General features: G+C 41.7%; 1 long non-coding RNA gene across 3 annotated transcripts in view; it reads right to left on the minus strand.

Moving 5' to 3' along the window:
• The window catches only part of LOC108447237, a 51044-nt gene extending 38885 nt beyond the window's left edge, over positions 1-12159 (minus strand). Inside the window, exons 1-2 of one of the 3 annotated variants that reach the window (XR_001862676.1) lie at positions 11505-12159; positions 3201-3265 (exon numbers count right to left, since the gene is read on the minus strand). This is a non-coding gene — a long non-coding RNA (uncharacterized LOC108447237). Of the gene's footprint in view, positions 1-3200; positions 3266-10039; positions 10705-11504 lie in introns of those variants that run through there. The other 2 variants (XR_001862682.1, XR_001862680.1) reach the window with 2 other exon arrangements.
• Positions 12160-13654: the final 1495 nt, after the last annotated feature.

Below are 13654 nucleotides of genomic sequence, written 5' to 3' on the forward strand. Positions count from 1 at the left end.
AGGGAAACTTTTGGCAAGACAGATTGTTTTCCATCATTAGATGAAATTTTGAAAGCTGTTTCCTAGCAGAACATTTCACTGCAAATATTTTGGACACTTTCATGTGACTTGAAAGTCGACTGAGATCCATGCTTGCATCTCTTATGGTTACAAGATAAATAGCAGATTTCTGAAGATAAAAATAGATCTCCTTCCCAAGGCCAAACCTGGTTTTCAGAGGGAAAAACACTAAAATTATTCAGAGGATTAGATGCATCTATTCCTTTTCTTTAAGTAAGTCCTTCATGTAAATTACAGTTACACTGTGGCTTAATTTAATATCCAATATATTATTTAAATCAAAACTCAACTTCTAGAACATTAAAAAAGGCCAATGTCCATGTTTGGATGTCTGGTAGAAGTACAATATCCCCTGTGGACCTATGGTTAGGACTTTGTTATCCTTGAATACCTGAGCAGGGCAGTATATTCTCTTCCTTGGACACAAACTGATGCTTCTCAAAAAGCAGAGGACAGCACACGTGTCTGCTGCATTGCCATGTGCTGTCACACATCAGTGTTTCTTGCCCAGCATTACATTGTTTGCAATGATTGCACAGAGATTCCCTCTGCCCCTTCAAACTCTTTAGTTTCTGCTGCCACAGGGCTGAGATTCATCTCCAAGGTAAGAGCCAGGGACTGCTTTGACAAGTGGGAAATCAACAGGAGCAGATAATTGTAATGAAGGGCTCTATCATCCCCATTGGAAAAAAACCAACCAAACAAATAAACAAACCCCAAACTTGAACACATTGTGTTTGTACAGCTTCGGGATGTGAGGCATATAAGCTGCTCTTCCAGGGGTGGGAAACCTTCATGTGCAAGGGGGAAAGATGCAGCTGATTCCTTGATGATGTTCAAGGCACACACATGATTCTTCTCTCAGTAGAGAACTTTACCCATGAGTAACTCCCAAGTGAAAAACAGACTTTGAGCTTTCAACAAAGCAATAGAGTGTCTTTGAAAACATCAAATATAGCTGTCAGTCAGTGCAATAAGAATACAGTAATCTTTTTAAAAATTGACTGAATTTATCAAAGACTTTCCTAGGATCACAAATGAACATCTTTTTGCAAGTTCAAAATGGGTATTTCCCATGGAACAACTGACTTTTCTACCAGTTTTGCCCCATTCCAAAATCAGGGGGGAAAGGTAATAAAACCTAGGCTTATCCAGAGCAAACAAAAAGGGATTCTTTTCACAGTAATGATTTAATTCCTCTCACATCTTGGAGTATTTTTAATACTCCACTCTCTGAGCAAAAGCTGCGCTCAGATTACTAGGAGATCTCAGACAGGAACATTTTCTTGGTCTTTTGGAGCATGGGAAGATCAGTCTCTCCCCTTAGAAGAGAATACCCACATCCAGGGCAATACCAGATAGCTGGAAAACATACAAGCTTCTTCTTAAGGCTTTCCAAGCAACCCATCAAAAGAGATAATACAACACACAGAGAATAATTCACAGGTGGTTTGCTGGATTCAGCTGTACTGGGCATTCCCAAATTGCACAGGGAGACTCAGCTGTGGTGAGGTTAGACCTAAAGGGTTCAGAGGAAACAGGGGATGTTTCGAGTGCCTCCAGCCAGTGGCTGTGCCCAGGAGAGCAGAGCAGGACACTTCACCCAGGACTTGGCTGAGATGAGGAAGGTGACAAAGAACAGGAACTGGAGACAATGCCCTGTCTGATACCGGGGGATCACATCAGTGGGGGGCCGATGCCACATATCCCATCCTGCACTGTCTCAAATGAAAGCACTTGGGCCAATTTTCAAACAAGACCAAGTATCTGGGTCTTTCAACAACAAGACTTCTTCATCCAGAAAAAGAAACAGGGAAAGACTTTACAGTTCTCTCTGAAGATCAGACCAAGGAGTGCATCACAGCCCAAACCATCCATCTTTGGAAGAACACCAAAGTTTATTCCAATTTGTATAGATATTAGGAGGGCCACACACTGCCAGATCAATGCTGCAGAGGAGCCCTGTTCCTGGGCTACATGAGTCAGGCTGCCGAGAACAGCACACCAAACCCACACACTTCTGGCTGTGGAATCTATCTGCTCCGATGGGAAGAGATGTTTCTATGACACCACATTCTTCTGGCATGCTGCTCAAGAACTTAACAACAACACAAGGAGTGGGATATTTCTCTGTGGTTTACAAAACAAGGAGGGAAAAAACCCCAACCCCAAAGAAATCTATGACTAATAAGATATATTCAAAAGAGAAAATCACACAGAAATCTCTGTATCCATGACAAGGTTTATACATAAGAAAATAGTAAACAAGAGCTGCAGCATTCAAAGTAGATCACAGACTGCAACGAAAACTAAACATTTCTAGCCATATAGAAGCATTATTGACAATCTGCAGCTAACATTCTCTTTTTCTAAGAGATTAGTTCAAACTAAAAACAAAACTAAAAACAAACTAAAAACAAACTAAAAACAAATCCCAAACTCCAATACTCATCTTTACAACCACTGAGGATTATGAAAGGCTTTGAATTCTGAGACTGTTTGGGATCAAAGTCACTTGAAGGAGCTGGGAGGGAAACATCAGAGCACTTCCTGCCTCCTCTTCCTCCTCCATGTGTGCTTTCCCCGACACCAGAGCTAATCATCACTGGAAAGCAGATTTTAAAGGAAGTACTCACACACTGGGGGTCATAACACCAGGTGTGGCCACGGAGGACCCACTGGGAATTCAGTTCTATCTGATATTTATGGCAGTGTTTGTGCTTATATTAAACTGCAATTCAGAGAGTAGAATTGCAGTCCAAAATCTGGGAGCTTCTTGGGAAGACAATGATGGCACCATTCCCGTTTGGTGCTAGACGTGACTTCAGTATTCAGAATTGAAAATGTGTCCAATGAAACAAACAAAACACTCACTCAAAACCCACCACAAACATACAGATATGAGTCACTATGTCCTAATGCACTAAAAAAAAAAATCCCAAACATCAACCATAACCATCTAAATACCCAAAACCCAACATAACAACCCACAAAAAGAGAAAGAATGTTGATTGAAGTATGTGCTATTAATTACCCAGAATGGAACATGATATAAAAAGATTCATCTCAACCTACTAGGTAACATAACTCATGCCTGCATGACTGTAACAAAAAGCTATTTGTAGATATGAAAGATTTACCTGGAAATCAACATGATAGCTCCCATAATTCATAGGTATCTCATTGGATTTGGGATGTGAAGGAGCTTGGAGGGCAAGAAGAAAAAGACAAAAGAGATCATATTACTTTGCAGCTCCAGCTGGATGGTAACAGACTTTTTCAAACAGTAATAGAGAAAAGGAGTCTTACATGCACCTTGCAGTATTTATGAACAGCTGGGCCCAAATAAACTTCTTTATGCAAACAGACACTTGAACATATAAATCAGCTCTTACCCAAACAGATCTCCATGTGTACAAATATTTTCCCATGAAAACTGCTCCTTTCTTAAGTCAAATCTGCTCCCATTTAAACCTATGGCAGAATTTCTTTTGACTTCAGAGGAACCCAACCTCTACAAAAACATTCTTAAGTTTGTTTGGGGTTTGTGTTTGTGTTTATTTTGTTTTTGCTGTTTTCTTTCAAACAGACCTACATAGGGAATGGTCCATCAACTTGAAGATCATTCACCAATAGGAATAGATTTACAGAAATTTATTTCTACAAACTTCTCTCAACACAAGGTTAGCACAGCTTTGACAAGCGCTTATTTCCTGTAGCCTGCACTCATACTTACATTGCTGGTGCACCCAAAAGCCCCAGAAGGTTTGTCTACAGATTGAGAAAACTGAGAGCCCTTTGCATTTGGGATTCATTCACATTTTCATTCCAGAGAATACCCTGTTTTATTTTTACCTTAAAAACCATCAGGTATTCTACTTCTAAGGAGTTTGACAGAATTCTGGTGTGTCAAACACACCAAAGCCCAAGAAGATGAAACCTGTCCATTAATAACATTAATCACAGCTACCTTTGCTTAAGCCCTGCAAGCCAGTACCAATTTGTTTATTCATTTCTTTTCTTACAACTCTTCTTTACTTTTCCAAGCTACATAGTTTTATCAGTGCCTAAAAAGTACCCAGGAAAAGTGATCCATAAAACACAACAATTCAGTAGGTTTCCCATGGCTACCCAAGCTATTAAATGTTAGTTCAGGTCTGTAGGCAGTGAAATCACAGCACCATTATCATTGCCTTGTGGGAGCAATAATTCTGGGTGGTCTGTAACACTACAGCTCCCAGCCCCTGAGATAGTATGACCATGTTGTCAAGAAGAGCCTGTCTAGGAGTGTAACTAGGCTGAGGCTTTTTGACCTCACAGATAAATAGGTTGTGTTGAAAGCTGTTCTATTATTTTTCAGATTAGGTTGGACTTGCATTTGGTTCATTCCCTGCCATGGGAGTGGGAGAAAGCAAGGCCTTGAGATATCCAGCACATGTTTATCCAGCTGTGGTAGTTTGATTCTCAAAGTATAACTGTCAACATCTCTGCTCCCTCATGCAAATCAAAATTTGTAAACAATCCTAATAATTCCTCCTCCCTGTTGTTCGTTGTAGTTTTGCATTCCTGACTGAGCAGCCACTGTACGTGAAGCAAGGAGAGCAGTGCAAGTCAATCCAGGCTGACTGCGGTGGAAAAAAAATGTACCAAAACCATGGGCTCCCAGAACAGACTGTTCAATGCTAATTTTAAATCTTGAAAAACAGTGCCAGTCTGACATCAGTGTGGTATTTTTTCGTGTTTTCTAAATAATCAAGAGAAACTCTGTTGTTTTTTGGGGTTTTTTTAAACATTTGATTCAGCTTCCATTCCCTTGTGTAAATAGCCATAGAACATTAATCAATTTTTTAACTATATAAACAGAATTGCACTTTGCAGGCATTTTCCTACCACCATAATTCATAAAATCAAATTTCTTTATCTAATTTACCCAGTTTGTTTTTCCCAGCTATACTGTGCTGGAGCAGAGGGTCAGTAAGTCTCCTTACAAAGGATATCACTTCAGATCTCTGTATGGTGAGCAAGCTGAACGTTGCCATTTTTCCTTTCATTAAGAACTTGGAGGGCATGATACACCATCACTGAAGACAACTAATTCCAGCCACAGTCAAAAGCTCTTGCTAGCATTTATTTAGTTTCAGCAAAGACCTGATATTGCAAGTATTTATACATGGGCTTAATGGGGAATAGCTCTAAAGCCTAATGATCTGCCAAGACTAGTCTTGCACATAAACATTTGTAGCACAAGGGATTAATAGCCTCAAAATTAGAGAGAGAGTTCTCTTTAAATGTAACTTTTAAAAGATCTTGTTAAGATGTTAAGACAAATAGTTCTTTGAGCAGCAAAATAAAATACTATTTCTCATAGATTTTATGTCCCAAGATTGAAATCCTCAGAGGATTCTCTAATGAATATAGTTTTTCCCTCAGTAAAAGTTAAAGTTCTTTCCTCTTTCTCTCCAGCTATTTTCACATCACTTTTAAGAGCAACCAAATTTGGTTAGAAGTTGGCCCAAAATTCAGAAGTTATACAGGGATTGATAAAGCAATGTCAAAAATCCTGTCTCTGGCATGATTTCCTTAGGAAAAACCTTATTAATGCCATGGAAAAAAACCCAACAGAACACCTGTGTTAGACCTTATCAAACCCACAGCTGTAAAAGGGGTGTCTAGTCTATATGAATGGAATTGGCAGGTGAAAACCTGAAATTTAAATCCCTATCCTCATTTCCTCCACCATTTTTTTCTCTCTTCTGACATGTGATGATGAGGCAGTTTCGTTAATTTAACTCTTTCCTCTCTCCTATTATTATGTCCTAGAGGTTTGCACATTTTTTTCTGGAGAAAACACACATTTTGATGGGTCCATCTGCCAAGCAGTCTTCATAGCTACCTCTAGAGCTCTTGAGGTCCTGAACCCACAGGAGGCTTCCCATAGCTCATTCCATCACAGACACAATGACATCTTAAGATCACAAGCTGTTCTGCATGCTGGTATTCCCCAAATCTGCCATCTGACTAAAACAGCACAATCTTAATAGTAAATATTATATTCACAAAGTGCCAAAACTGGCACAAAGGGCTACTGGGGGTCACATTTCCCCTTTTCCTGGTAAGGAGCAAAGGACCTACTATGCACCAGGCACTGAAACTTGGTGCAGTTTCTCTAGATGTGAGAAGCTGAGAAATTAGAAACAAGTCTTCTGGGAAGCAGAGGCGGGACGTTGCCTCCTCCTCCTGGACTCAATGGGCTGCCCTTCAGCATTCAGTGACAGTAAGGGTGGAACTTCATATGCAAAAAGAATCACCTCAACCTCCCAGGTAAAATCAGTCAAGTCTGCGTGACTCCAACAAGGACAGCACACATGGCTGGTGCTGCCCCTGGGGCCTGATCCCCTTTGCATTTGCAGAATGTGAAGCCCCATGCAGCAGTCGCTGACAGACTCCACAGAGGAGGAAGGTCACAGCTTCTCCAGTTACAAGTCTTCCTGAAAACAACCTGAAGCTGATCTGTTTACTCAAACATGCAGTGGGCCATTCATTCTTCCAAACAGCATTTTAATCTCTCATTCTTGTCCTTGAATTCCTTTACTGTTGATATAAATATGAAAAGGAATTAAAATTATTTCTACTGTGTGAAGTTTTCAAATGACTATTTACTGTTGCAGCTTCGTAGTCTGCTATCAGGCCAAATTTCCTGGCTGTATTTGTCACTGTTAATCTGAAAAAACTGGCTCTTGGCACACCATTTAAGTAATTGTTATGAGATCTCATCAATGATGCTCGCAGCACCGGCTGTGGCAGTACTTTGTAAATGCAGGGTTACACATATAGCTTTAAAAGAGGCATTTACAAAGGGCAGAGGCTTGACACACAGATCAAGCACAACACCATTTTCAGACACACTTTGGCAAGCATCAGGTTGTGTCTTTATAGTTTGTCCGTCACATCTCCTGAGCAGCAATATCTTCAAAGAATTCCATCCAAGCAGCAAGCCGTGACCTCCACATCCCGACACCGTATCAGCCCTCCATAACCAAGCTGGGCTTTTTTGAGTCATCTGAAAAATGAGAGATCTCTGTCAAATTAGCAGACCTCCAAAAAAACTATTGCTAGGACATTCCCACCAGCAGATGTCAATCTGGTGGTGCGTCCCTGCACAGGGAGGGCAGGCAGTGTGTCAGTGCACATGAGGCTGCAGGCAGCTGCTCTGAATAGGACCATGCTGGTGAAACACTTCCTGAAAATGCTTTGTTCCCCTCCTCATCCACCTTGCTGCCCTTGGGAGGGGTGGATTTTGCCCAAGTGCTCAGCCCCTGCCTCACCTGACTCAGAGCATGTGACTGGCCCCCAGCAGGGTTAATGAAATGAGAGAACAGCAGCAGCCTCATAAACCTTCATTAGCGTGAATGTGTGTCCTGGTCTGCATCCCATTAGTGACTGATTTTGAACAAGAAATAAAAAAATCTCAGTGACGCCTGGAGACCAGCCAGTCCTCATTTTCTGTCCCCAAAAGGCTGATTCCTTGGTCAACCAAATATTCATATATGATAAACAAAATAAGATCTTTTGGGAAACTCATCCCAATTTCCAAAAGTAATTCTTAGAATCACAGGATGGTTTGGAAGGCACCTTTAAAGGTCATCGAGTCCAACTGTCCTTCAAGAGGCAGGAACATCTTCAACGAGTTCAGGCTTCTCAGAGCCCTGTCCAACTTGACCTTGAATGGTTCCAGGGATGGGGCATCCACCCCCTCCCCAGGCAACCTGTTCTGCTGTTTCACCACCTTCCTCATGAAAAACTTCTGCCTTGTATCTAGGCTGAAGTTTTAGTTTAAAACAATTATTCCTTGTCCACTCACTACAGATCCTCTAAAATGTCTGTTCCCATCTTTCTTATAAGTCCCCTTCAAGTAGTGCAAGGACACAATAAGATCTTCCTGGGGTCTTCTTTAAGCCCACATACAAGGCAGAAATTTCCTTTTAAAACATTTTTGTTGAACTTGTTAATGTAGCTACATAAAACCTGAGTTTCTATTTTGTAAATAAAATCTTGATGGTTGTTTTCAGTAGGAAATAAAAATTATTTTCGAAGTTCCTACAAATGTTTTGGGTGAAAATTTGGGATTTCTGTGTTACAGGAAAAACCTAATGCAGCACTAAGTGCCAGTGGTATAGCACAACATGTGTTACATTACAGTAGTTCAAAAATTATTTCTTTTAGGTTCCAAGGTTAGACATACAGTTACTCTGGAAAAAATTCCTGAGGTTTTAGAAGCCCCAGAATTGTTATGCAAAATAAAGTATAAACATTAAGTCTTGTTCAAACATAATTGGGAGTATATTTATTTGTTCATATTAGAACTAATTTTTAAATAAAATAGTTGTGAAGTCTATTCATTGTGACAGAATCTGATATGACATATTTTTACACATTCCTTCTAAGAAGAAATAGAGTGTTCAACAATAGAAAGAGATCTTTTAGATTGAGGTATTCCAAACAATAATTTGTGTTTCTAAAGTTATAGACTTCGGAAGATCATTTATTCTCCTGAGAAGTTTCACTAATGCTCATTTATGGGGGGAAAATCCTATTAAGAAATTATTACAGAATTTAAGAATTCTGAAAATTTTTTCTCTTTAGGAAATGGTAATTCACCTAAATTTATTTCAAAGTACCTTTGTAGTGTCAGAGGCAGACAAAGGTCCCTTAACATCAGCGCTTCCTCTGTGGATTGATGAATTCCCTACCTCCAATCTTTTTCAGGTTCTGAGTATTTTAACCATTTAAGCCACTGGGTTGGCCTTCCCCAGCCTGTAGCGAGAGCCCCCAGGAGCTCCAGGCACTGCACTCATCCTCTGTGACAGCCCCCGAGCACAGAATGGGCCATGCTGTTCTGCCTTGGAGACAAAGGTCCAGCCCCGGCCCACAGGGCTGTGAGCAGTGATGCAACCAAACCCACACCATATTCTGCAGGAAAGGAAGAACCAGTGGGGCCAGCATCAGCTCAGTTGTTTCTGACTCCTTAGGCAAGCAGGCACCCTTCCACCAAACGAATCAGGGGGGGTGGATTCAAGCTACTCCAGAGCAAGGCTTGAACTACTCTGATCCTCAGTGAGGGCACTGACCTTCTCCTGCCTCCCATTCCTGCCCCAGGAGGGTGGAACGCCTGAGCTCCAGCTAATCTGACAACCTGCCAGGCAGCAGTTGTGCAGCCTGCTCAAGGAACCCAGCACATCACAGGGCAACAGGCAAACTGGAACCCCTATTTACTCAACTAAGCTGCAAGAAAGAGGAGATTTTGGTCACTTTTGCTGCTTAATGTGAAGTTTTGAACTGGTCTTAAGTCTGAGCTTTTTAGAAAAGAGTTCACTGGGTTTCAAATAATAATTTGTACAGAAGAGAGGAGATTCATACAGAAGAATGGAAAACATTTTGGGTGTCATTATCTTTTTCTCTCCGTCACTCTGCCTGTGCAGAATTGAACAAGGGGACAGTAGCACTACAGATTTTTATTTTAACCTAGGTTCTTACCAAAAAACTGCACTGCAATGCTCCTGTTATACTAAAAGTACATAAATGTCAAGAAAAAAAGAAAAGCTGAATGACTGTGTTTGTCCCTCAAAAAAAAAGGAATGCTTCTTTTGCCCTGCAAAGTTTTGCCCTTATTCCTTCCCTTTAGTTTCATTATAATTTTTGTCTCCCTGCTACGTCTGAGATTTCTTTCTAATCTTTCAATTACTCCCCAATATCTATTGTTCCAACCCTCTACACTTCTCCTGCTTTACATGCAGTCCATGTCCTGCAAGCATGTGAGGACGCCAAATACCAGGCATCTTGGCACAAGCTAGTACTTTACACCTATTCACAAAGGGAAAACATTCCTCTTTTCTTACGGAAGAAGAAAAAATAAAAAGAAGAGGGAGCAGAACTCTACCAGGTACTCATAGCAAAGAGATGAAGTAATGTTTACACTCACCATTTCTAAAACATGTCTGGTCCTTTAATAACAACCTGTCAAAGCTGAAAATTAAGAGCAACAACCAATACAGTAGATCAATTATTATTAATTGCTATGCATACTGCAGCTATTTCCTTAGTTCCTGTAGTTGTCCCTCCATGCTGGCTGCTTCCCAACTGCAGAGGAAGAGGGTTTCCTCAGGAAAGGCCCAGCCACTGCCGGGAGAGGCTGCACCCAGGCTGGCCCCATGGCCACAACCAGTGGTGTGTCACAGCAGCACCTCAGAGGTTCTCAAAGTCCTCCACCGGTTTAGTCCCAGACCCAAACCCTCAGAGCTGCAGGGAGAGAGCAGAGGAGTCATCAGAGAGCACCAGAGCAGTCCTGGAGAAAAGGTCTCCAACAGGGGAGGGTAGGTGGGGGTGGGCAAGAGTGGCTCTGGGCCAGCCGGGAAGGGGGAATGCCAAGCACAGAGCAGGAGCAGCATTTGCTTCAAGAAAGGGTCAGCTGGTAAATGAGGTGGGACCTGGGACCCTCCACCCGGGACTGTGGGTGAGGAGAACACTGCCCCATCCCCCTCGGCAGCAGGCAGCCCTCCAGGCAGGGCAGCACAGAGCAGCTCTGCCAGGCTTCAGCCTGGCACACAGCAGGGAATTTGTTCTTCCTCTACCCTACTCTGCCAACAAAGCTACCACAAGCAGCAAGCCAGAGAAAGAGCTTTGTCCCAAGGTGTGAGGATTTTTACCCTCAAAGTACCCTTTTTATTTCAGAATTCTGTCTTATGAAAGAACTAGTTACCTGCTATGCAGCCATGAGCTTTATTTTAGGGGACAGTAAGCATTATATTATTCCTCATGATTTAACGAATTATTTTTGGACTTACACAAAATTCTGATTGCCATCTTAATATTTTTTTATTCTTCTTAAAATTGGATGCTTCACACACGTGAACCTGGTTAAGGCCTCCCATGGGCACAGGCAACATTAGCTCATTGACTCGCACAGCTGAGGATGACTTGCTCTGGGCATCACAGAAAACAATCTAAGAAGAGTAAAATGTCTCAGCTAGGAAACCCACAGCAAAAATATTTACCATGTCCCTTTATCAGCTCTGATTTTCAATTCACTAAATCAACAAAAAATACTAAATCTGATTTAGTTTCCTTCTCTTACATCATAAGACAGATAAAACTGTTTGTCTGTAGAATTTACAGTGTAACCAATAATTACATGCCTTTTTAATTTTTAACATCACCAAAACATACACTACTTACTCTTTTGACAAAAAGCACCATTTGTGAACACAGATCAGTACAATTAATTTCCAAATTTAATGATCAAATAAATACCACATCAGAATAATTCCGCTCGCGTGTTTCCACAAGTCCATCTTCCCAAGCAAACACACTCATTCTCACAGACACTCAGACCAACTAGACAGCAATTTTTTCTTGACAAACTGAGGGGAAAAGTCCCCAACACATACCTGGGAGCAGCAAGACCTCTGCCCAGGGGAGGCAGAGGCAGAGATAAGTGGGAGGCCAGGGGCAAAGCAAGGCAGGCAGGGACCTCCCAAACAAGCAACACAGTCCCACAGCTTCTGAGCAGGTCCCGTGGCACTACCTGGGGTCAGCCACAGTCCTGCACTCACCAGGCAAGTCTGCAGCGATGAGCCAGGGCCAAGCTCAGACCAGGAAGCCAAGCCACAGTCAGGGTCATCCAGGCACACAGCCAGGTACAGACACACACAGAGTGGAACTCCAGCCAGGAACTGAGTTTAAGTGGGACTCCTAAAGAGAGAAAGGCCCCAAGAAGCTTTCTCACAGCTTTTTTTAACACCAGCCTGACCCACAGTAACACAGCTGCCCTATATCAGAGCTGGCCTTGATCCCAGCTGGGGGATGGGGAAGAGGCTGCTGACCCTGCAACACTCAACACCTGAAATGCACCTCCTGGAGCCCAGAGTCCCACAGCCCTCTCATCCTTCTCTCTTGTTCCCATCATCACCTCAACTGTTCTCCCAAATGAACTCTGCTTCTCAAATTTTTAAGCAGGATAGCTTTTGCATTTGTATTGCATACCAACTGGCTGATTTTTTGAAAACAATGTGACTGGTGCAACAAATATGAATGTGAAAGAATTTGGCCCACTGACATTCATGGGTATCATGGGTAAATATAAATAGGATTAGCTACTAACATTTAAAAAAAAAATAAAGACAGCATTAATGTTTAAATATGAAAGACATATTCTAAATATCAGCCTCAGTTAAAAAAAGAAACAAACAACAGAAAAAACCCAACCCCAAAACTAGTTCATATATACAAAATTCAGTTGAATTCTCCTGTGTAATTGCCATTTGCAAGGGCCTGTGCTCCACAAATAGATGGCAGTATCTGAAAAAGCTGGTGGTTACATGCTTGACTTTTACAAATAGCACAACCATACTCTCAAACACCTTCTAGAAGAAAAGCAATGTGGAGAACAAGCCAGGATTTATTCTTGGGTCATGCTAACTTGGCAGAGGGAGGTGTCTCCTCCAGGTTGGCACTGTCTGAGCACAGCTGTGAGAGAGCAAGGCAGCTCTCAGGTTATGCAAACCAGCCAAAACCAGGGCACAGGCACCAGCCTCATATCTCCATTTGGCCTTGGCAGCAAATTGAAATTTGAAACACGCTTCTTGGAAGATATTTCTGCCTACTCCTATTTTCTAGTATTGAAGGAGTTTTTTTGTTCAAAGAACACAGACTTTGTTCAAACCTGACATTTCTGTAAGGCTCTACATTGTTGTGGTCTTGAAAAGGAATACTTTTAAAAGTTAAAAGAAGAGATTTCTGGCCAGCTGGGATTTATTATTATGTGTTTTCAAAAATATTGCCTCAAAGAATGCTGATATTCTTGTGGCTATGAGAACTGAATAGTTACTATAAATTATACAAATGACTGTATAGGGAGTACACTGCTCCACGACAGTGACCAGTTTTCACAGTCAGACTGACGTCTCTAGATCTATTTCATATTATTCCCTCTTTAAAGGTTTTGTACTGCTGTTCTTTTCTTAACAGCTCTGTATTGTTAAACTGAAATTCGGTTGAGCACAATAAAGGAGTGAATTAAAAATATGCAGTGGATGTCATGTGTCACAGTCAACAACTTATTAGCTGGCAGTCAAAAAACCTCTCCTGGCTAAGCCTTTCCTCACGATAAACTGAGTTTAAGTTCCCCCCTCAGTACATCTTGCAGTCAGAGCTTTCCTGCAAGCAGTACAGAGGATGAGAGTGGCACGAGAGACTGTGATGCCCCTTCTGCCCTGAACCCACTTCTTTCATTGACATTTCCTCCTCCTGCCTGGATGGGGGTTCCTGGGCCAGGACTTGCTTTTTTCTGAACTGTTCATGCTGTTCGCAGACGTTGCTCCACTTGCACTGCACATTTTATGTTGTTTAACTAGAGCCTCTCTTCCAGTAACAGTTTGGGGGTTTTTGATTGTGCATGAGAACTAAAGAGCCCACCAAGATTTTAAGGACAAAATGTATTGAATTACTTAAGACAATTTCCACAGAGTTCCAACAGCGGTGATAAAAGTTTTCTCTCACACTAAGCTTTCATAATTACAGCCAGCCAGATAAGGATCAC

The sequence above is a fragment of the Corvus brachyrhynchos genome, unplaced genomic scaffold (genome assembly GCF_000691975.1).
Source record: "Corvus brachyrhynchos isolate BGI_N302 unplaced genomic scaffold, ASM69197v1 scaffold66, whole genome shotgun sequence".
Classification (NCBI taxonomy): domain Eukaryota; kingdom Metazoa; phylum Chordata; class Aves; order Passeriformes; family Corvidae; genus Corvus; species Corvus brachyrhynchos.